Source organism: Hyperolius riggenbachi, chromosome 7, assembly GCF_040937935.1.
Source record: "Hyperolius riggenbachi isolate aHypRig1 chromosome 7, aHypRig1.pri, whole genome shotgun sequence".
NCBI lineage: Eukaryota > Metazoa > Chordata > Amphibia > Anura > Hyperoliidae > Hyperolius > Hyperolius riggenbachi.
In genome coordinates, this window is record NC_090652.1 from 278,757,311 (window position 1) to 278,779,515 (window position 22,205).

Here is a 22,205-nt window from a genome sequence, read left to right on the forward strand (position 1 = left end):
GCAAGCGATAACGGAAGATACCACAAGCGGTAAGGGAGGGAGGGGGGATACTGCAGGTAAAAAGACACCAATAATAAAAAGAAAGTGCTGAGAAGATGAGAAGGCGCACTTCCTACACTGGGGATCGCCACAGGGGGCTCAGGTGTTTTATTCCCACCCTGGAGGAAGCTGCACATGATTCATCTCTGGTGCATCCTCTATAATAAAACCCGTGTCCCTGCATCACGCTGTCCCTGTGTAGCTGGGTCCAGGGCTGTGGAGTCGGTACAAAAATCTTCCAACTCCGACTCCTCAGTTTCTGAAACAACGACTCAGACTCCAACTTCGACTCCAGGTACCCAAAATGGCTCCGACTCCTCAACTCCAACTCCTTAGTCTAATACTGAACAGGGCTGTGGATTTTGTACAAAAATCATCCGACTCAGACTCCTCAGTTTATGAAATCAACGACCGACTCCGGGTGCCCAAAATTGCCCCAACTCAGACTCCTCGACTCCGACTCCAACTCCACAGCCCTGGCTGGGTCCATGCTTTTTGCTACTGCGCATGTGCACAGCATGGACCTAGCCTCAGACAGACAGGAGGACGGGGCCAGGGTGTGAGTGCGCAGTAACATGCACCAGGAGCAGCAAGAAACACAGACCTAGAGCCTGTTTTTAAACGGGCTTGTGTCTGCTAGTTGTTCAATAACTCTTTATCTCCGTGATAGGAACAGATGCTGAATGTGTCTTAGAATGTTCCTGGAAACTCAGACACCTCCAGAGGAGAAAAATAAAATAATTAAAGCGATTTACCATATATTGTAAGAGGAATCCTTAAAGAGGAACCATCGCGAAAATCGGATCCATCTGAAAATGGCGCCTGAGAATAATGGCGCACGGTGTTGCCGCTATTCCGTTTGTCGCTTATCGCTATTTAACGTTAAAGCCTTATTTTTATATAGCGTTAAGGCCTTATCGTTATTTAGCGTTAACACACAGAACCCTCTCTGTACCTACCCCTAACCCATAAACCCCCCTGGTGGTGCCTAACCCTAACCACCCCCCTGGTGGTGCCTAACCCTAACCACCCCCCTGGTGGTGCCTAACCCTAAGACCCCCCCTGATGGTGCCCAACCCTAAGACCCCCCCTGGTGGTGCCCAACCCTAGGACCCCCCTGGTGGTGCCCAACCCTAAGCACCCCCCTTTATGGTGCCCAACCCTAAGCACCCCCTGGTGGTGCCCAACCCTAAGACTGCCCTGGTGGTGCCTAACCCTAACCACCCCCCTGGTGGTGCCCAACCCTAAGCACCCCCCTGGTGGTGCCCAACCCTAAGACTGCCCTGGTGGTGCCTAACCCTAACCACCCCCCTGGTGGTGCCTAACCCTAAGACCCCCCTGGTGGTGCCTAACCCTAACCACCCCCCTGGTGGTGCCTAACCCTAACCACCCCCCTGGTGGTGCCTAACCCTAACCACCCCCCTGGTGGTGCCTAACCCTAACCACCCCCCTGGTGGTGCCTAACCCTAACCACCCCTCTGGTGGTGCCTAACCCTAAGACCCCCCCGCCTTTCCGGTGGTGCCTAACCCTAACCTTGACAGTATTACATTAAATCCATTCACCGTTTTGCAGTTAAATAACGTCTGCAGTTTGGCTTATGTAGGGCACTATTGATAAATAATGTTACTGTGCGCAATGACGTCCGCTGTTTGGCAAATGAACGGCGCTATTGATAATTAACATTAGTGTGTGCCGTTTTTCTTCTTTTTTCACTGTGTGCCATTATTATGCAGCACTAACGATAAATAGCGATAAGCGTATCTTTTTAATGGGGCGCCAATTGTATGCATAGGCGCTGTGCGCCATTTTTCACTGATCCGCGAAAATCTTAAAATTTAAAGCGCATACACATAAGAAGTAAATTTCTTCCAGAGTAAAATCAGAATCAGAATCAGTTTTATTTCGCCAAGTACAGCAAGAGCTGTAATCGGAATTATTTGTGGTACACATGGCATAGGCAGTGTAAAGACAGACAAAGAAGGACAGACGCAAAACGCATACAAATACAAATACAAAGATAGAAATGCAGTGGTCAGGACCGTAGTGGCCATTTCACTGCTGTGCAGGGCAGTCAGGTAATAATAAGGTGCACTAAAACGTCCACAGTCCCTTTACGGATAAAGAACCTGGGCAGGCAGAGGCAGGAATCGGCTGACCGACCTGGCAGTTAGAGATTCAGGCCGGGCCGGGGAAGGTTAGAGTTCAGTAGCCGAACAGCCTGGGGGAAGAAGGTGTTCTTCCGCCTAGTAGTTTTGGATGGTAAAGTCCTGTAGAGGCGTCCCAATGGGAGGAGCCTGAAGTAGTGGCTGCCTGGGTGGGAGGGGTCGCGGGAGATCATGGTTGCCCTCTTTCTCATCCTAGAAGAGTGGAGGAGATCAAGAGGAGGAAGAGGAGAGCCGATGATCTTCTCTGCGTCAGTTATGACTCTCTGCAGTTTCTGTTTGTCGCTGGCCTTTGCGGCCGCATACCAGACAATTACAGAGGAGCAGAGGATAGATTCTGTGGTGGCGGAATAGAAAATGAGTCATAAATGACTTTTCTCCTATGTTACTGTCACTTACAGTAAGCAGTAGAAATCTGACATTACCAACAGGTTTTGGGCTAGTCCATCTCTCCATAGGCGATCCTCAGCATGGCCTTTATTCTTTATAAAGACATTCCCTGAAAAAGATTTATACAAAGATGCTGGCCAGACTCCCTGCACACTGATTTGGCAGTTGGACGGAGCAACTGCCATTCACTAAGAGCTTTTAAAAATAAAGAAAGCCCTGAGAACCCCCCTATGAGAAGATGGGCTAGTCCACAATCTGTCAGTAATGTCAGATTTCTACTACCTACTGTAAGTGACAGCAACATAGGAGAAAAGTAATTTATGGCTCATTTTACTCTAGGAGAAATGTAATTTTTATTTGCATGTGTTTTAAATTTCAAGATTTTCGTGACCGTTCCTCTTTAAACTATTTTAGTATCCGGGAGATGTTGGATTAGTGTGGCCGCTTTCAGGATCATTTACTGCCTTGCTTTTGCGTCCCCATGCAAAAATATGTAATAAAAATATATATTATGTACATGAAGCCAATTCTATCTCTGAGGCCGGTTTTACACCTGGCCATTGCGTTTGTGGTGCGATTCTCTCCCCCTCCCCTCCCTTTGCATCGCACCACACAATTCTTATGACCCTGAGGCAGAGTGCAGCGCAAGGATCCCATGCATAGGGCCACACCCATGCAGGTCCCTCACCGGGTGACATACTTCCTGTTGGACAGGAGGTAAGTCACTGGCATCCCCGGTTATCCCCATCCTATTTCCATTGTTCCGTGCATGCGCGCCGCCGTCAACATACTTAAAATCCCTGCATAGCTGGACATTTCTGTGTCGCTTGACAATCCCTGACTTACATTACTTCCGGCACAACTTCATCACAGCGAAAGTCCAGCGGTAACACGCTGTTGACTTTGCGGTGGCTGATCAGGCACATCCAGGGCAAAGCGTTAAGTGTGCCAGGCCACATTGCCTTGCATTGTCGTTGTGTTACTCTGCGGTAAATTAGGATAAAACAATACAACTCGAGATGTTTGTAAGCAGGAGACTGTCTGTACTGTACATTTTCTCCTGAAAACCTCGACAGCTGCTAAATCTTGCAACAATACTGGGTCTCTTGACTGATCAGGATGCCCTGTGTAATTATTGCCCTGAACGGGGCGAGTGCGACATAAGAACCTCCAGGGAACTCGGGCAGCTTGGACACTTAACCAAATAAAAGAAAAAAAACTTTTATCCTTTTTATTTTTGTGCCTTGGGAATGTGTATGAATGCTCCTGAGAATGGGCACTTAGCAGCTCGCAGAGTACAGAGCTGGAGGTACAATAAGTGGCCTATTCTTATTCCAGTCACTCTCCGCTCCCCGGCTAGAAATGAGCGTACATAATGTGTGCATAATGACGGTAATTGCGAGTGTGACAGTGGATGCCCCCCGAATGCATCAGCGCTCTAGCTTCTGACACCCAGCCTGCCACTGTGGTCGTACACGATGCCAAGCAAGCTCGCCACAATAGGGATGGCAAAATGTAGAGACCTGACAACTCAAAGAGGAACCGTAAGACCTTCAGTGGTGCGAGAGCCTCAGCTGCCGCCATACAGCCTAAGTGCCGACCGTCAGAGAGAATTAGGCCAATCATTTCTGAATGTGCGAACCTAAAGGTGGCCACTAATGGTTCAATTTATAACGAAAAATCGTTCGAGTGATCAGATAATTCTGATTGGATGCGATTGGATTGGTTGTAAATAATCTCCGTTGATGGGCACAATTACGTACGATTACAAAAACAGTCCTCCGATTGGATTTTCGTTTAACCAAAATTTGGATTTTCTTGTCGGCTGTAATAAATAGGAAGCAAAGATTGGTTCGTTGATGGTGTAGCGAACGATGTATTACGATATTTCACTTCCAATCATTATCTGATCGCTCTAATGATTTTTCACTAGAAAATGGATCGTTAGTGGCCACCTTAAAGGATACCCGAGGTGACATGTGACATGATGAGATAGACATGGGTATGTACAGTGCCAAGCACTCAAATAACTAGGCTGTGTTCCTTTTTTTCCTTTCTCTGCATAAATGAGTTAAATATCAGTTATGTAAGTGGCTGACAGGAAGTGACTACAGTGTGACTCTCACTCACAAGTAAATTCCATCTATAAAACACTTTCCTAGCAAAAAATGGCTTCTGCGAGCAGGAAAGAGATAAAAAGGGTCAATAGTTCATAGATTTTAGCTCTGGCATACTTCAATGAATGTGGCATTGAGCAAAAACAAAACAGTCAAAACTTAAAAAATAGATTCAAACATATAATAAAACCGTGGAATAGCTTAAAAAGTCATTTTTAGGAGAACGAAGATAGATACAATCGTTTATTTCATTTGTTTATTTTTGCCTCGGGTGTCTTTTAAGAGCAGGCTCTTCCAGAGTCTCCCCTCATTTCCTGTCCCGGTCGACCACGCATCAGTTTGCCTTTTTATGGTGGTACAATTACAACGTTCGATTTTCCCATTTGCTCTTTCACACTAGAGGCTGCGGTAGAAAAGGCTGAAACTCAGCCTTTTGCTTAACGCCAATACATAGCGTTTTCAAAGCGCTTTCAAAGCGTTCTACATCTCATATGAAAACGTCCTTTTTTTTTCTTCTATAAAAATAAGTGAACAAGTCAGCTGTAAAACGCGTTGAAAACGCTGAAGTTGGCGTTTTCCATTGACTATCATTGAAACGCCAACAGCCAACTTCGGCTGTAAACAGCCCTGAAAAAGCTCCTGGGAGCGCTGAAACGCAACGCTCCAAAACGCCGAGTTAGATGTGAAAGGTAAAATGAAAGTCTATGGACTTTCATTTTACCTTGGAAAACGCCAACTTCGGCTGTGGCGTTAAAACGCCGAAAAATTCCTCTGGTGCGAAAGGGCCCTTAACCAAAACGATCGAGTAGAGAATCAAAATAAAAAAGAATCTCTTTTTTTAGATCTAGAAAAAAAAAAGTGATTATTCAGTTTTTTCGATAAAAATCTGATCAGACATGTTGGAAAAATCTGAGCAATTGCTTGTGGAATTGTATAGCGTATGATAGGCTGCAAAAGAAAACACTATTAGATCAAAAAAAACAACTTTCCTTCACATTCTATAGTTTTTCTCAGATTTTTAGAATTTTTTTTTTTTTTTTAAAAATCGATCTTTTGTGTATGGGACATCGAAAATAATTTTAAAAACTATTCAGCCAAAACAGAATAATCGACTGAATTTCTCTGATCGAAAGAAAAAGGATAACAATTGTACCGTGTATGGGTAATGGGAGTGTAGCTATAGCAAAAAGCAGTTCCCCAAATGGGTACTCAACAGAGAGAAGCCTCCCCCATCCTCCACTGGGCCATTTCAGCCCGGTGTCTTCTGAAAAACAAGCTCTTGTCAACGGCTTATGCCCACACAGTAGCATGGGCCCAACTGGGCTCCGCCTTTTCCACCAGTGGGTTTGTACTACTGTGCAGTGCACCCACCCTTGGTAATGTACGGGAGCATGGCTGCCAAGTTCCAGGGGGTTCCAGGGGGTCCCGGTGTCCAGGAGGGGTCTTCAGAAGGACGTGCGGAGGCTCTGGACGATCCTGATGCTCGCCTCTCCCAAAGTTAAGGCCGTTTTACAATGTCAAGGAAAAACGGTTTAGCGGACTGTACCAGAACAGATCCCAATGGATGCAAACGGTTCGAATGCTAACCAATGGATCTGTTCACATTACTCCGTTAAAACGGATCCGTTTAGCATGTTCCACAGAACAGATCGTAAGTTTGGGGACAAAAGAAAAATCCCTGCGCAGTCTTCAACTGATGGGGTGTTTTAAATTAGGATGGGTGCTGCTCCACAGGCTGGGTGGTGCCAGCAGTTCTATTAGAAAGTACAAGAAAACAGGAGCGCTACGCTGGTGCAATAAACTTTTTTACTTGGTATAGACACGCATTAAAATTACACTTACAGTGTGAAGAAATTAAAAGCGCCTGTCAAGCCTGCCAGCAATCCTCTCCTCTCGCCCGCGCTTGGCCAGAGCGTAAGTTTGGGGAGGCTGCAATAATTACAGAGCGAGGGACGCATCACATTGTCTGCGGGCTAACAGAGCGGATCAAAAACTGATGCCAAATAAAAAACACACCTGTTTCAGAGGACCAGTTTTGGATCCATCTAGTGTGAACCAGGCCTAAAGGGAAACCTGAAGTGAGAAGAATATGGAGGCTGCCATATTCATTTCCTTTCAAAACAACAACAGTTGCCCGGCAGCCCTGCTGATCTATTTGGCAGCAGTAGTGTCTGAATAAAGGCTAATACACATGTCCAAATTAATACCAACCGCACGACATGACCAACCACACAACAAGTTGTTTACCTGGCAAGTACGTACACACACACCAACCAACTAAACAACCAATTCACTTAAAGCGGGTCCGAGATGAAAAACTAACTATAACAACAAGTAACTTGTCTATATATCTTATCTAAAGTTTAGATAGTTTACACAGCCAATCTAGCTACAAACAGCTTCAACAGAATATGATTATTTCTTCCTGTGATTCAATGACAGCAGCCATGTTCTGTTTGTAAACATTACACACAGGCAAGCTTATCTGCATCTCTAGCCCTCAGCCTGTGAAAACCTAATTCCCCCTCCTCCCCTCTGCCTCTGTAATCTCTGGCTAGTAACACCTCCCCCTCCTCCTGCCCAGACTGAGCTCCCATAAGCCCTTGCTACTGTCTGAAAATGCCAAGGCACTCAGAAAATCTGGGGGCGATGCTTGTTTAGTTTATAGGGAATTAGAGTATTAAAACAAAAACGTATTTGGCTTGAGGAATGCCCTATAAACAATAGGAAAGGAACACAAGAATGCAATGAGTAAAAGTTTATCTCGGATCCATGCGTGCAAGATAAATGACAAACTGCACAACATGTCCGCATTCAAAAACGACAAAGTTGTTCAAAAAGACTATTACACACATTACAACCTGCCAGATAAATGTGCAGATTGATCCACCAGTTGGATCTGGCAAACAACCTGTTATCGGTTGGTCATCTGATTGTCAGCCGTACACATGCCTGACTATTGTCCAACAGACAAGTTTAGAAGATAGTTGGACAGATTGTTGGTACGTGTGTATGAGTCTTAACACCAGAAACAAGCAAACAGCTAATCTTGTCAGATCTGACAATACTCTCAGAAACAGCTGCATTAGATGTTCACTCCTCGTATTGCTGTGAATAGGCTGCAGGAGGTGTACAGAGGAGTCACAGTGCAGCACGCAGGGGTTAATAGTCATCTCCCGTATTGCTGTGAATAGGCTGGAGTAGGTATACAGAGGAGTCACGCTGCACCACGAGGGGTTAATAGTCATCTGACAAGCTGACACAGCACCGCAGGACTTTCTGCGATGATGTAACTTTGTCTTTGTCCCTGACCCTCCCTTATACCAAACAAGCCTCAGTCTACTTTGTGAGCCGACTTTGTTCCGTGGGAGGATTTGTGTTCTTATGCTGAGAAAACACCTCATCAATAATGTTTATTTGCTTCTTTTATTGCTGTTTTTCCACATTTGTTACTTATTGAATGCCTTATTACACTCCTGGCGCCGAGAGCTTGCGGAAAACAGCGGCGAATGTTTGTAGACACCAGTATTGTGATGTGTCGGTCTGGTCACTCCGCAAACAAGGCCCGACTGGGCAAACACCTCACAAACAGCACTTGTTTCCACGGTTATAAAATGTATAATGTGGAAATCCCTCCGTTTACTAAATGACCTCTTTTTTTGTTTTGCGTTTAAAATGTACTTTCCTATGTTCAGTTTACAAATTGGTCCATAAAGACCAACTGTAGAGTAAAAAATCGGAACATTTCCTTCTGGATAGTGCAAAATTATGAGGAGTCTTTTCTTATTTCTCTCTCTCTGGCCCTTATCCCGGGTAGGAACACACTAGTCCACATGACAGCCCAGGGGCCCCAGGTCTCTCTCACTCACTGGGGCCCCCAAACCACCATGCGACACCTAGAGGGAAGTGCGGGAAAACCCTGGACCTCTCACCTCCAGGGAACTCACCCCACCACCTCTAAACTGAATGCCAACTGCAACAAACACAATTGCTAACTTCCAGTCAGAGCAATATCCTGCCTCTATCTGGCCAGCAGACGCTAGTCAGCCAATCAGGTGCACTGTCATACACCCTTTGCCTGCTGTACCATACCTAGCAGGAATTATATAGATTAGCATTCAGGTGGGAGGCTTCGGTTGGACGCAATCATGAATTGCGTCGTTTACAGGGACGCCCCGTGTAGGCACATCTCCCACACGGTCCCCTCCCTAACCACTCACCTGTCAACCGCATCCTAGAAGCTGCAAAAAATAAATTTAAAATCACAAACACTGGTCCACATGACAGCCCAGGGGCCCCAGGTCTCTCTCACTCACTGGGGCCCCCAAACCACCATGCGACACCTAGAGGGAAGTGCGGGCAAACAGTTTGTTGCAGTTGGCATTCAGTTTAGAGGTGGTGGGGTGAGTTCCCTGGAGGTGAGAGGTCCAGGGCTTGCCCAAACTTCCCTCTAGGTGTCGCATGGTGGTTTGGGGGCCCCAGTGAGTGAGAGAGACCTGGGGCCCCTGGGCTGTCATGTGGACCAGTGTTTGTGATTAGGAACACACTAGGCAGAAACGCCAGCGTTGCGTAAAATGCACATAATCAGAATCAGAATCGCTTTATTTCGCCAAGCACGGCTGGGCCGTGCCCGGAATTGGATTTGGCACAGAGATTATGGCATAATAGAGTAACAAACACATAACACGACATTGGAAGTAAGACAACACAGGTTTACAGAGTCAGCAACACGATACAGAATTTCAACAACAGTAGTATTACTATACGCTCTAGCAGAGAACAGTGATCAGGGGCAGCAACAAACACGGTCAGATAACAGTTCGTAGACGGCTACAGGGGGAAGCATTTGTAGAGAGGGCAGAGTTCAAGAGTCTGACTGCCGTGGGAAAAAAAAGTGTTCCTGCGTCTTGAGGTCTTGGACCGGATGGACCGAAACCTCCGGCCCGATTTGTGTCGACTGAAAAGGCTGTGGCCCGGGTGGGAGAGGTCCCCAGCGATTTTCGTTGCTCTGGAAAGTAGTCTAGTGTTATGGATGAGGTCTAAGGGGGGAAGAGGTTTTCCAATTATTTTCTCCGCTGAGTTGATGACCCTCTGAATTTTGTATCTGTCGCTAGCGGAGGAGCTAGCGTACCAGACCAGGATGGATGAGCAAAGGACCGACTCAATGGTGGCAGAGTAGAAGGATCTCAGAAGTTCCTGAGCCATACCAAACTTCTTTAGTTGGCGTAGAAAAAAGAGTCTTTGCTGCGCCTTCTTCTGAGTTGAGATGGTGTTTGCCCTCCAGGTCAGGTCATCAGAGATCGTTGTGCCCAGGAGGCGGACGCTAGATACCCTTGTGACTTCAGTTCCGTCGATATAGATTGGGAGTGGGTTTGTGGCATGCTTTCTGAAGTCAATGACCATCTCAACTGTTTTGGCTGTGTTTAGGACTAGCCTATTCTCTCTGCACCAATTGCAGACTCTGTCTACCTCCTGTCGGTAGGCCTGCTCGTCACCCTTACTGACAAGGCCAACAATTGTAGTGTCGTCCGCAAATTTGATTACTTTGACGGAGTTTGCAGTGGATGTGCAGTTATTGGTGTATAGAGAGAACAGGAATGGTGACAGGACACAGCCCTGGGGGGCTCCTATGTTGGTCACTCTGGGACTGGAGGAGATATCGCCCAGCTTGACGACCTGGGACCTGTTCGAGAGAAAGTCTGAGATCCAGCGACGGAGAGTTGGGTGGACGTTGAGCTCCATGAGATTGTCATGCAGATGCAAGTCAATGGGCCGCATGAAAAAACGCATATGTTTGCGTTCTGCAATGTGCGTTTTTAAAAACGCTGGTCTTGCTGCATGTTTTTCCCAAAACGCATCTAAAACGCACATAATGAAAATCAATGGTGATGCAGAGGAATTGCGTTCTAGTATTTTTTATGCGTTAAAAAAAATAATAATAATTTCATGTATTTCGGCTTTCATTTGAGTTTCTAGTGATTTGCATACAATGCATAAAAAACGCATGCAAATGCATACAAAACTCATATGTGATTTATATATGCAAACTGCAAATGCATTAAAACGCACAGAAAACAGAAGTAAAAAAGCACGTGTGGAACAAAAACGCAAACGCAGAGAAAACGCAAAAACGCATATGCAGCAAAATGCTACCTTTCCCGCATTGAGACAAGACAAGACAAATAACATTTATATTGCGTTTTTCTCCTTGCGGACTCAAAGCGCCAGAGCAGCAGCCACTAGGGCGCGCTCTATTGGCAGTAGCAGTGTAAGGGAGACTTGCCAAAGGTCTCCTACTGAATTAGTGCTGGCTTACTGAACAGGCAGAGCCGAGATTCGAACCCTGGTCTCCTGTGTCAGAGGCAGAGCCCTTAACCATTACACCATCAGCCAATTGAGTAGTGTGTTCCCACCCTCAATTAAAGGACAACTGAAGTAAGAGTTATATGGAGGCTGCCATGTTTATTTCCTTTTAAGCAATACCAGTTGCCTGGCTGTCCTGTTGATCCTCTGCCTGCCTCTAATACTTTTAGCAATAAACCTTGAATAAGTCAATTGCTTGAAGAGAGGAGAAAGAGGCACTAGAATTGCAATTTGTGTACCTTTAATCACCGCAGACAGACATCGGGGTTACAGTGGGGGTGAAGAGAGTCTGACAGCCGTTTCGCTTATATAAAGCTTCCTCACAAGCGAAACGGCTGTCAGACTCTCTTCACTCCCACTGTAACCCCGATGTCTGTCTGTGGTGATTGAAATGCTTTGTTCTTGAGAGCACATTATTGCTGTACGCAATCCTGCATTGCCAATTACTTTGTTTATCAGCATCTAGTGCCAGGCTTCTTTTGTCTCCCATACGCAAAACCCTGAACAAGCATGCAGCAGATCAGGTGTTTCTGAAAGTATTGTCAGATCTGACAAGATTAGCTGCATGATTGTTTCTGGTGTTATTCAGACAAGAGATCAGCAGCATAGCCAGGCAACTGGTATTGTTTAAAAGGAAATAAATACGGCAGCCTCCATATTCTTCGCTCTACAGTAGTCCTTTAAGTAAACCTGAGGTGACTGACTGAATTAGCCACATGCTTGTTTCAGGGTTGTTAACTTTAACTAAACAATCTGTTCAAATGATTCTAAAGGTGGCCACTAACAGTCCAATTTCTAGCGAAAAATTGCTAGAGCGATCAGAAATTCTGATCGGATTGGTTTTAAATAATCTCAGTTGATGGGCACAATCAATTACGAACGATTATAAAAACAGTCGTCCAATTGGACTTTTGTCAAACCAAAATTTGGATTTTCTTTGTTGGTTGTGCTTGACAGGAAGCAAAGATTGGTTCGTTGAGGATGTAATGAACGATTTTTCTTCAGATCAGAATTTCTGATCGCTCGAACGATTTTTTGCTAGAAATTGGACCATTAGTGGCCACCTTCAGTGTATTGGCCCTCGTACTGCGCAGATACGGTGGGATAGTACAATTAAAGTGGTTTTGGTTTAAGGCCACCTTTTAGAATTAACGTGAGATGCTTATGCTTTATATGAACGAATAAAAACAAGAAAATCAGTTTGAAGAGTATTTACAGCAGCAGCTCCCTTTAAGATTTAAAGGGACTCCGAGCACCTCTCATGGGTATGCCTTTAAGATTCCGACCAGTACTGCAAAGTACTTCAAGATGCATACCTTTCTTTAGCTTGTGCTCTAATCTTTCATTTCATGCCTAAGTCGCTGTTCTACACCAAATAGTTTTCGTTCGATTTCAATTTAAAAATCGCGGCTGCCATCTTGGCTATATTATAACTTCCGGGTCACCCCTGTCTTCTCTGTTAGAGAAGTGCATCACTGAATGAAGCAGGAAGAGGAAGTGACACGCATGGCCATTGCAAGAGGCTCCTCCAGAGGGGTCATAGCACGACTTTGTTGGAAGTCGTCTGTCTTAAAGGCATGCCCATGAGAGGTGCTCAGAGTTCCTTTAAGCCCAGAGTCATAGCCAAATAGAAAACATTATGTTCAAACTCAACAGAATGCATGGAATCTGCCTAGGAGACTATGCTTCACTGTATATACATCAGGAAGTGCAAAGAAACACCTCGCAAAGTCTGTTTACGCTCACATAATGATTCACTGCAAATATAAGAGCAGAAAAGCTGCTTTAGCCACATTTCAAAGGAGATTATCTTCAAAAGAAACCGTAAATCAAATATACAGACTACCCGGATAACTCATCATGGTGACCCAGAACTAGGGATGATCAATGACATGGTAAATATTTCTGAGTTCATGCAGGATTATGTAAATTCTGTATGCAAATTTTCTGCAGCTTGAAAATTAACCAATAGCTATAAACCTTGGTGGGCGGTTGATTGGTCCAGTTTCAAGCTGCAAAATTTGCATACAAAACAGGGCTGTGGAGTTGATATAAAAATCATCCAACTCCTCAGTTTATCACAGACTCCAGGTACCCAAAATGGCTCTAACTCCTCGACTCCAACTCCTTAGTCTAATACTTACCAGGGCTGTGGAGCTGGTTCAAAAATCATCTGACTCTGATGCCTCAGTTTTATGAAACCGGCACGACTTTGACTCCAGGTACCCAAAATTGACTCCGACTCCTCGACTCAAACTCCACAGCCCTGATACAAAATGTACTTAATCCTGCATGAACTCATAATTACTATAGTCCAGAGCCTTTCCCAATAGTCCTGTGGCCCAGAATTCCAACACTAAGTCCCTCTAAACATATTTGACAATGGCTTGACCAATGGGGGGAGTGGTAGTTGAACGATGGGGGAGATGTGCTGCATGGGGAACATGGTTTTCTTTAGTTCACCGACACCAATGTTTGGGGGGCAGTGGCTGCACTATGTGCAAGGAGGAAAGCACAAACTGTGACATTTCATATGTAGGGTAGTGATTGCTGGATTTCTAACGAGCAACGTGGGGTAGTTGTAAGGTGGGGTAGTGATTGCTCCATTTGTAAGGTAGGGTAATGATAGCTGCTTTTGTAACATGGGGTAATGATTTTTGCATTTATAACCCTGAGTAGTGAATGCTGCATATGTAACTTGGGGTAGTGATTGCTGCATTTGTAATGTGGGGTAGAGAATTTGTAGCTTGGGATAGCAGTTGCTGCATTTGTAATGTGTGGTAATGGTTTCTATATTTGTAACGTGGGGTGGCGATGACTGAATTTGCAATGTGGGGTAGTGGTTGCTGCATTAGTAATATGGGGCAGTGGTTGCTGCATTAGTAACGTGGGGTGGTGGTTGCTGCATTAGTAACGTAAGGTAATGGTTGCTGCACTGGTAACGTAGGGTGGCGATTGCTGCATTTGTAACATGGAGTAGTGGTTGCTGCATTAGTAATGTGGGGCAGCGGTTGCTGTTTTTCCAACGTGGGGTAGTGGTTGCTACATATGTAATGCGGAGCAGTGGTTTCTGCATTAGTAGCGCGGGGCAGTAGTTGCTGAATTTGTAACGTGGGGTAGTGGTTGCTGCATTTGTAACATGGGGTAGTGGTTGCTGCATTTGTAACATGGGGTAGTGGTTGCTGCATTTGTAACGTGGGGTAGTGGTTGCTGCATTTGTAACGTGGGGTAGTGGTTGCTGCATTTGTAACGTGGGGTAGTGGTTGCTGCATTTGTAATGTGACAATGGTACTATTTTTAACTAAGAGGTGCATAATAGTAGGTAGAAGGGAAACTCATTAAACAGTATAGTAGGCTAATTTGTCAGCGAAAACCTATTTATGGCAACAATTCTAATTTGTAGACATAAAATGCAATAATTCTTAAAGATTTTCCACATGTCAAATCAAAGTGGCATAATTTGAAGACGTAATTCTTTCAAAGGGGTTCCCTGAGATCTGAAAACTTGTTCCTTGCTCTTGGACTGGTATGAATAGTGTGCCTAACCGGTCACTGCTATGTCACAGACTGTGCGGTGATCAACATTCCTGAGCTATGAATCACTGCCACCTACAGGATGAACAATGTAGTGCACAGCAGAATGACAGCCCTTATACTAGCCATAGGGGTTCATAGTTCAAGTAAGGTTGGAGAATAGTGGATACAGTTATTCAGCAAACTGAACTTGACTTTCTGTAAACCAGCGCTTACCTGGGTCATATTAGAACATAGCAAGGGGATGTTAAATCTCTGTTAGTAGATGTGTAGCTGCAGTCATATACAGCACCTACTGTACAAACAAGAACTTTAAATCACGTCTGGTCAGTATTTAGTACAAATGTGCTCGTCAAGGATTTCCGCGAGGGACTGCAGTTCTGCCATGCAACCGCTGGTCCATTCACCGCCACCCTATGCATTGCAATGGAAGAGTTAAATAATTTGGCAGGATTGGCAGTTGCATAGGCCAACTACAGAGGTTGTGGCTCTCAGACACTGCATGCAGCCGCTGTAGTAGACTTGCATTGGATGAACCGCTGTAGTAGACTTCTATTAGATGTGAACTGAAGGCTGTACAAACACAGCTGTGATGTTTTCAGCAAGCATTTGCACCAATGGAAAATTCTACAGCCATCCAAACCCCACAGCAGGGCTTTGTCAAGTTCTGGACAGCCATCAGGGACAGGAAATTTGGGCACTATTAGCGGCATGTTAGGGGCGTTACCTCCACAACCAATCAGCAAGCTGTGGGCGGTGCTGTGACCAGGCTTAGGGATCAACTTTCATGCGTAAAAAATGGCCTATACTGGCTATGCTACCTAGGCTATGCCACGGCCTTTACTGAGTTCATGTCATTGGACCTGGAATAGAAATAACATAACATAGCTTTATTTTTGTTCTCGAAATGTAGTCAGCTACAAATGTTTTAAACACTGACTTTAGTCAGCTGAGTGGTCCTATATTTCAACAATCTATTGCTAGGTACACATGTTAAGATTTTCTGATTTCCAATCGATTTTCTATAGAAGGGATTGGAAATCAAATTGGACATCCTGGAAATAATCAGTCTGGCAGTAAATCTGCCAGAAAGTCTTAACGTGTGTACCTAGCATAGCTATAATGCTGGGAATACACCATACGTTTTTTCGGGCGATAGATACAATACAATACAATAAACAATACAATACAATAACATTTCTATAGCGCTTTTCTCCCATAGGACTCAAAGCGCTTAGATGGTTCAATAGATAATTTCCAACATGTCTGATCTTATTGTTTGTTTTTCTGATCGATTTCTCATAGAAGTGAATGGAAATGGATAAGAAAATAAAAGAGAATCAAGCGGGAAATCGAGCAGAAAAAACGAATAGAAAATCGGAAGGAAAATGGACCAAAAAAGGCATAAAGGCATTGTGTATTCCCAGCATTAAGCTCAAAACACACCATACAACCTTGGTTGTACAGATTTACCAAATATATGTATTATAAGGGCCAACAGATTGAAAATACCTTAAATGATTGATTGGATAAGCTCTTATACTACATGAAAGTGGTAAGATTGAACAACCAAGATTGTATGGTGTGTGTTGAGCCTTAGACTGATTAAAAGCTGCAAAGTTGGTTAAAAACAATAGAAACAGGGATACGGCTTGGACCAACTGCCCATCATTGCCAATACAGGAGGCATAATAAACCATCTCCTGAATAGGCCATTTATAAACTGGCTGATACACATCACATACAGCAGCAAAAACTGCTGTTTTTTGCTCAGCTTCCAAAATCAGTTATAAGCAACAGAAGTGAAAACATCAGATCCTTATTGCAATAAAGTGTCAGAACTATAAACACATTACAGTTTTTAAATCCCTTAAAACTAGACTGGACTTCTTAATTCAAGGTCCCCATACCCTATACAAGTGTGTTTAATGGTTAAGATATTCAGTTCAATAAAAACATCACATTGAACTAAAATGGATTAAAAATGAATTCCTCTGTTAGGGCTGGAACCCACAGGAGAGCTTTTGGCAGCGTTTTGGCAGCACTGCGATACGCTAGCAGTTTGCCAAAACGCTGGGCTAATGTTAATGGATGGGGCAACTTCCACAGGAGCGTTTGCGTTTCCCAGAAACGCAAACGCAGGACCTGCAGCATTTTGGGAGCGTTAGCGCTTCAATGTAAAGTATTGAACCGCTAGCGGAAACGCTCAGCAAAACCTAAACTGAGCGGTTTTGCTAGCGTTTTGCGGATCAGCACACTGTAACAAAATGAAAAATAATTCACAGGACCAATCAGGATAAAAACGCAAAATGCTAGGCATCCGCTGGGGAAAAAAATACAATGTTGCAAAACACGACCAAAAACGCGCATGAATCCGCTTGCAAACCGCCCAGACAAAACGCTAGCGGTTGCGTTTTGCGTTTGCGGTTTTCAGTGGGTTCAAGGCCTTACTCCACTTTGGTAGAACTTTTCATTAAGGGCCCTTTTACACTAAGGTTGCATTCACAGTAGGACGTTATTGTCCTGCGTTATAAAGTCATAACGCAGGCTAACGCACTGTAATGCTAAGTCTATGTGACATTCACAGTGCGTTGTAAATGTTGCGTTATGGTAACTCACTGCTTGCAGTGCGTTACCTCTAACAGATACAGAGAGGCATACTTTTCATTGACTGTATGCTCCACTGTATCTACTGTTTGCCACGGGAATGCAGCATTAATGTGCGTTACCACCTTTTTTTGCGTTGCATTGTAATGCTGCATTGCGACTTGAAGGTCGCATTACAGCACCACGTCCCACTGTGAATATGCCCTTAAAGGACAGCATAAGCGAAAATAAACGAATGAAATCAACGATTGTATCTATCTTCCTTCTCCTAAAAATGACTTTTTAAGATATTCCAGTTTTATTTTAGGTTTAAGGCTACTTCCAGGTCATTACTGAGCATGTGCAAACAATTCAACGCAGCTAATAACGTGTATAACGCACAGCATGCAGCACTTTCTAATAATGCTACACGTTACACACAAATGCAGCGTGTGCACTGTGACTGTTGCACAGACTTAGTATTGCTGTGTGTTAGTCTGCGTTAAAACATTTTCTAACGTGCATCTTTAATGTTGCACTGTGAAAGAGGCCTAAATCTACTTTTTAAGTTAACTGTTTTATTGTTTTTGCTCAATGACACATTCATTGAAGTATGCCACAACTAAAATCTATGAACTATTGAACTTTTTTTATCTCTTTCCTGCTCTCAGAAGCCATTTTCTGCTAGGAAAGTATTTTATAGTAGGACTTTTTTTTTTTTTTTTTATCAGTGAGGGTCACACTGTAGTCACTTCCTGTCTGAGTCAGGACTGAGTCAGCCACTTACATACCTGATATTTAACTCTTTCAGACAGAGAAAGAAAAAAAGGAACACAGCCTAGTTATTAGTGTGCTAGGCACTGTACACACCCATGTCTATCTCATCATGTCACATCTCACTTCGGGTATCCTTTAATCAGTTGCTCCCAGTTAAAACTGAAAGACAACTGATTTTTAAAGGAATGCCCTTGTTTTCCTATGGCCCAGTTCCCACTATAGGCGTTTTAATTGAAACATTTTTCACAATACACTGCTATGGAAAAAACGTGTACTAACGCATTCAGTGTAAGGCCTCTTGCACACTGCAAGCGATTCAGATTCAGATTCCGCTTTTTAATCAGTTTTTACATCCGATTCCGATTTGCAGTTTGCTCCCTGCACACTGCAAATCGGAATCTGAGTCGGATGTAAAAACTGATTAAAAAGCGGAATCTGAATCGGAATCACTTGCGGTGTGCAAGAGGCCTAAAAGGGCCCTAAAGCGGACCTGAACTCAAAAGGTCCTCTCTGCTCTAAAACATAACCAACAGCAAAATAATCTTTAAAGAAAATCATGTTTGTTACAGCTAATACAAATCCTGCAATAAATCTGCAGTTTGTCTACTTCCTGCTTTCATGGAAGCATTAATATTAACATCCTGTGTTTACAAATGAGCTCTCTGCCGTGGCAGCCAGCTGACACATGGGAGGGATCAAATTACAACTTGTGCATAGACACATATGAGGGAGGGATTAGACAGGCTAAACTCTCTAAATACATACAGGGTGTCTATGTTTTCCTTCTTTCCTGTGCAAGAGGGTCCATTTTAATAGCTCATCGGCTATGGTAGTTATATTTATCGATGACGCAGCGGCGTTGAATAGAGGGCCTAATTTGCGTTGGTTGACACAAACCTAGTGGGTGCATCTGCTCTGAGGTAAGCGACAACCAATATTCGATCGATTATTCCGTACTCTATGGCATGGTAGATGGCCAAACAAGGCAGAGAGAGTTAGGCCTGGAACACATTACAAATCGATATAGCTTATCGCAATCGCTAGCGTTTTGTATGAGCGTTTTGTAAGCGATTTTAAAAAGTGTAAGTGTTTTGCCAGCGATTGTGTAGCGATTAGCGTTTTTTAATTCTGATTGGTCCTTTTAATTAATTTTTTTTTTTTTACAGTGTGTAGTAATTTCAAAACGCTAGCAAATCACTCTGTGTAGGTTTTGACTAGAGATTACGCCAGCGTTTATATACTTTACATTGCAGAAACGCTAAAAATGCAGCATGTCCTGCGTTTGCGATTTTGGTCATCGCAATCATTCCAGTGGAATTAGGTCCATCCATTAATATTAGCTGAGCGTTTAGTGAAATTGCTAGCGTTTTGATGAATCGCTCCCTAAACGCTCACACAATCGCTCTAGTGGGTTCCAGCCATTAAGGTCCAGCAGCCAATCAGAAATAACCTTTCAGCAGTACACTCCAGGCAAACCACTAATAATCTGGCTGCCTAACGTCTGGTACACACTATGCAATTTCCCGTCAGATAAGACTGGTCAAAACGATTATTTCTGACTAGCCTGATCTAATTTCTAATCATTTTTCTGATCACGTCTATACAAAAAAAAATCAATAAGAAAAACGATTGGACCTGTCAGAAATAATCGATTCAACCCTTCGACCTGAAATTGCATCGTGTGTGCTAGGCATAAAGCATTATACACCTTTACATGTCATTACATTCAAACAACAGTAAAAACACCAAAAAATTCCAACGCATAAAGCAAAGTTACCTTACATGAAAAAAAGCTTTTTATCTTATAAACAAAGCCTTATATAAGGGCACACACCTGCACAGGAGATTACCTGACCTCTACCTGCCCAGACTCTCTCTCCTCTGACAGGTCACACAAAGGTCCTGCTCACACTGGAGATCAGAAAACGCTACCGATCAGCTCTAGCGTTTTGCACCAGTGATTTTTATGTGATTAGTGCATATTCTTCACTGGACATTTTCACGGTTTTTAAACAATCGCTCAAAAAAAGTGAAACGCTGCAAGGTGCGCATTCGCGTTTTGCGCTAATCACACAAGTGGGAAAAGGCCCTAAAGGCTCTTACAGACGTGCAACTTTTCCACCCAATTATCATGCAAACTTTGTCTGTTGGTTGATAATTGGGCAGGTGTACATGTGACAAGACTAGACGAGATCAACTCACACGACTGTTGAGCTGGTATCGTGCAGTTGATGTGTGTGTACGATGTCATTTGAATGACTTGTACTGGTTTTGACTGCGGCCATATCGCGCAGTCAGTCATTCCGCTTGCGAGCGCAGCATACAAATGCGATATTTCAATTAGATTTTTACATTCCAATTGTACAGAAAATCACTCAGTATGTGGAGAAAATTGATGTAAAACGATGCTATGGTCGATTGGAATGTAGAATTTTGTTGATCGGAAGGTTGGATTCTATGATCATATCTAAAGTGAGATGTCATAATAGTTTGGTTTATGCGATCAATATTGACCATCCGATTACTTTTGATCCCGCAAATCTAATCAAATGATCACATCTGATGATAATATTGTACAGTGAATGGCCATCGTTAAGAACCCACTCAAAGTACACTCACTCAGTTTACCCTTCTACTATATAGATTTGGTACAACCAATATTGTATCATAAGTGGGTAACTTAGGCCCGGTTCACATTAGCGGTGGCCGTCCGGAATCGCCGTGCCGGAGCCGGACCGCTTGCAGAACGGACGGAACGGACGCACGGCAATAGCAATGAAAGCCTATGCGTCCGTTCACATGCGTCCGTTCTGCCGGACCGGAGCCGGACCGGATCCGGACTCCGGCGTCCGTTCCAACATGCGCTATTTTTTGGTCCGGCTCCTCCGGCAGCCGTATCCGGAGCGGAGCCGGACTGCACCATCCGGCCAATACAAAGCAATGAGAGCCGGAGAGCGCACAACACACTGGCTACAAAAACCGGACGTTCTACCCCACTTCCTATGCATTTTGGATGGGGACCACATGGGCCAAGCGTTCAAAGAGTGGGGCAGCAGCGATTTCATGCTGGAGCTCGTTTTGGCAGCAACATGTCTGATGTCTGATAACGAGGAGGCGAACAACAGGAAGGAGAGAATTCCCAGGTTTACGAGTAAAAAATGCCTGGATCCATGGTCCCAACTGCAGTCTCTGTATCCACGGATGGTCTCCACACGTCCACCTGTCTCCAACAATGACCCCAGACCCTTCTGCTGACCTCCCAGACCCCAGGTATTTACAGGATGGTATCTCCTTAAGAAACCGCATCCGGACCGCAACCGTGTTCACACCGCACGGAAACCGGTTGCAAACGGACCGGATCCGGACCGGATCCGGATAGGAACCGTACGGATCAGGTCCGGTCCGGCTCCGGTGCGGTCCGGACATCCGGTGCGGTTTTGACAAAACCGCAAGTGTGAACGGGGCCTTAAAGGGAACCTAAACTGATAAGGATATGGATTTTTCCTTTTAAAATAATACCAGTTGCCCGACTCTCCTGCTGGTCCTGTGTCTCTAATACTTTTAGCCACAGCCCCTGAACAAGCATGCAGATCAGGTGCTCTGACTGAAGTCAGACTGGATTAGCTGCATGCTTGTTTCAGGTGTGATTCAGTCACTACTGCAGCCACAGAGATAAGCAGGGCTGCCAGGCAACTGGTATTGTCTAAAAGGAAACATCCACATCTCTCTCAGTTTAGGTTCCCTTTAAGATTCCAGTAAAGGACACCAGGCTGTTCAGACTCCCCAATACACCACAGGTGAGAATACATTGCTCACTGTGTAGAATAATAGGCAGGGAGGCACAGAGGATAACCAGACCAGACAAGATGCAGGAACAACCCTCCAGCTCTTTGTGGTTCCAGCAGTTCTAACATGCCAGCATGCTGGGACTTGTAGTGCTACAGAGCTGAAAGCTGCAGAACTCCGCAGCAATAACAGAGCGCAGCAGCCGGAGAGCCCCTGATCTGCAGAAAGCAGCCCCCTCTGCCCCGCACAGATTCCCCCCCTCCCATCATGCAGAGCCCCACATGCATTACCTGCAAAGCTCGCTGCCTCTCCGCACTGTGATGTGATCATTCAGTGCTGGCTGAGGCTGGGGAGAGCTCTGCTGCCCGGGGACCGCTCTGATTGGCTGCACGCTGCAGGGGGGCGGGGCTAGGGAACACTCGTTGCCCTACACAGCCCCTGTACTTGTGC

The 22,205-nt window shown here is 44.6% G+C and overlaps 1 protein-coding gene and 1 long non-coding RNA gene across 6 annotated transcripts in view; one reads left to right on the plus strand and one right to left on the minus strand.

Moving 5' to 3' along the window:
* Positions 1 to 22,060, minus strand: part of LYPD6B (LY6/PLAUR domain containing 6B) — a 103,183-nt gene extending 81,123 nt beyond the window's left edge. For 2 of the 5 annotated variants that reach the window (XR_011022855.1, XM_068245841.1), the window contains exon 1: positions 2,602 to 2,733. The gene's annotated coding sequence lies outside the window, so the exon portion shown is untranslated. Of the gene's footprint in view, positions 1 to 2,601; positions 2,734 to 22,045 lie in introns of those variants that run through there. The other 3 variants (XM_068245848.1, XM_068245846.1, XM_068245843.1) reach the window with 3 other exon arrangements.
* Positions 1 to 22,205, plus strand: part of LOC137525070 (uncharacterized) — an 88,490-nt gene that overhangs the window by 14,860 nt on the left and 51,425 nt on the right. The gene's annotated exons all lie outside the window — the stretch shown is intronic.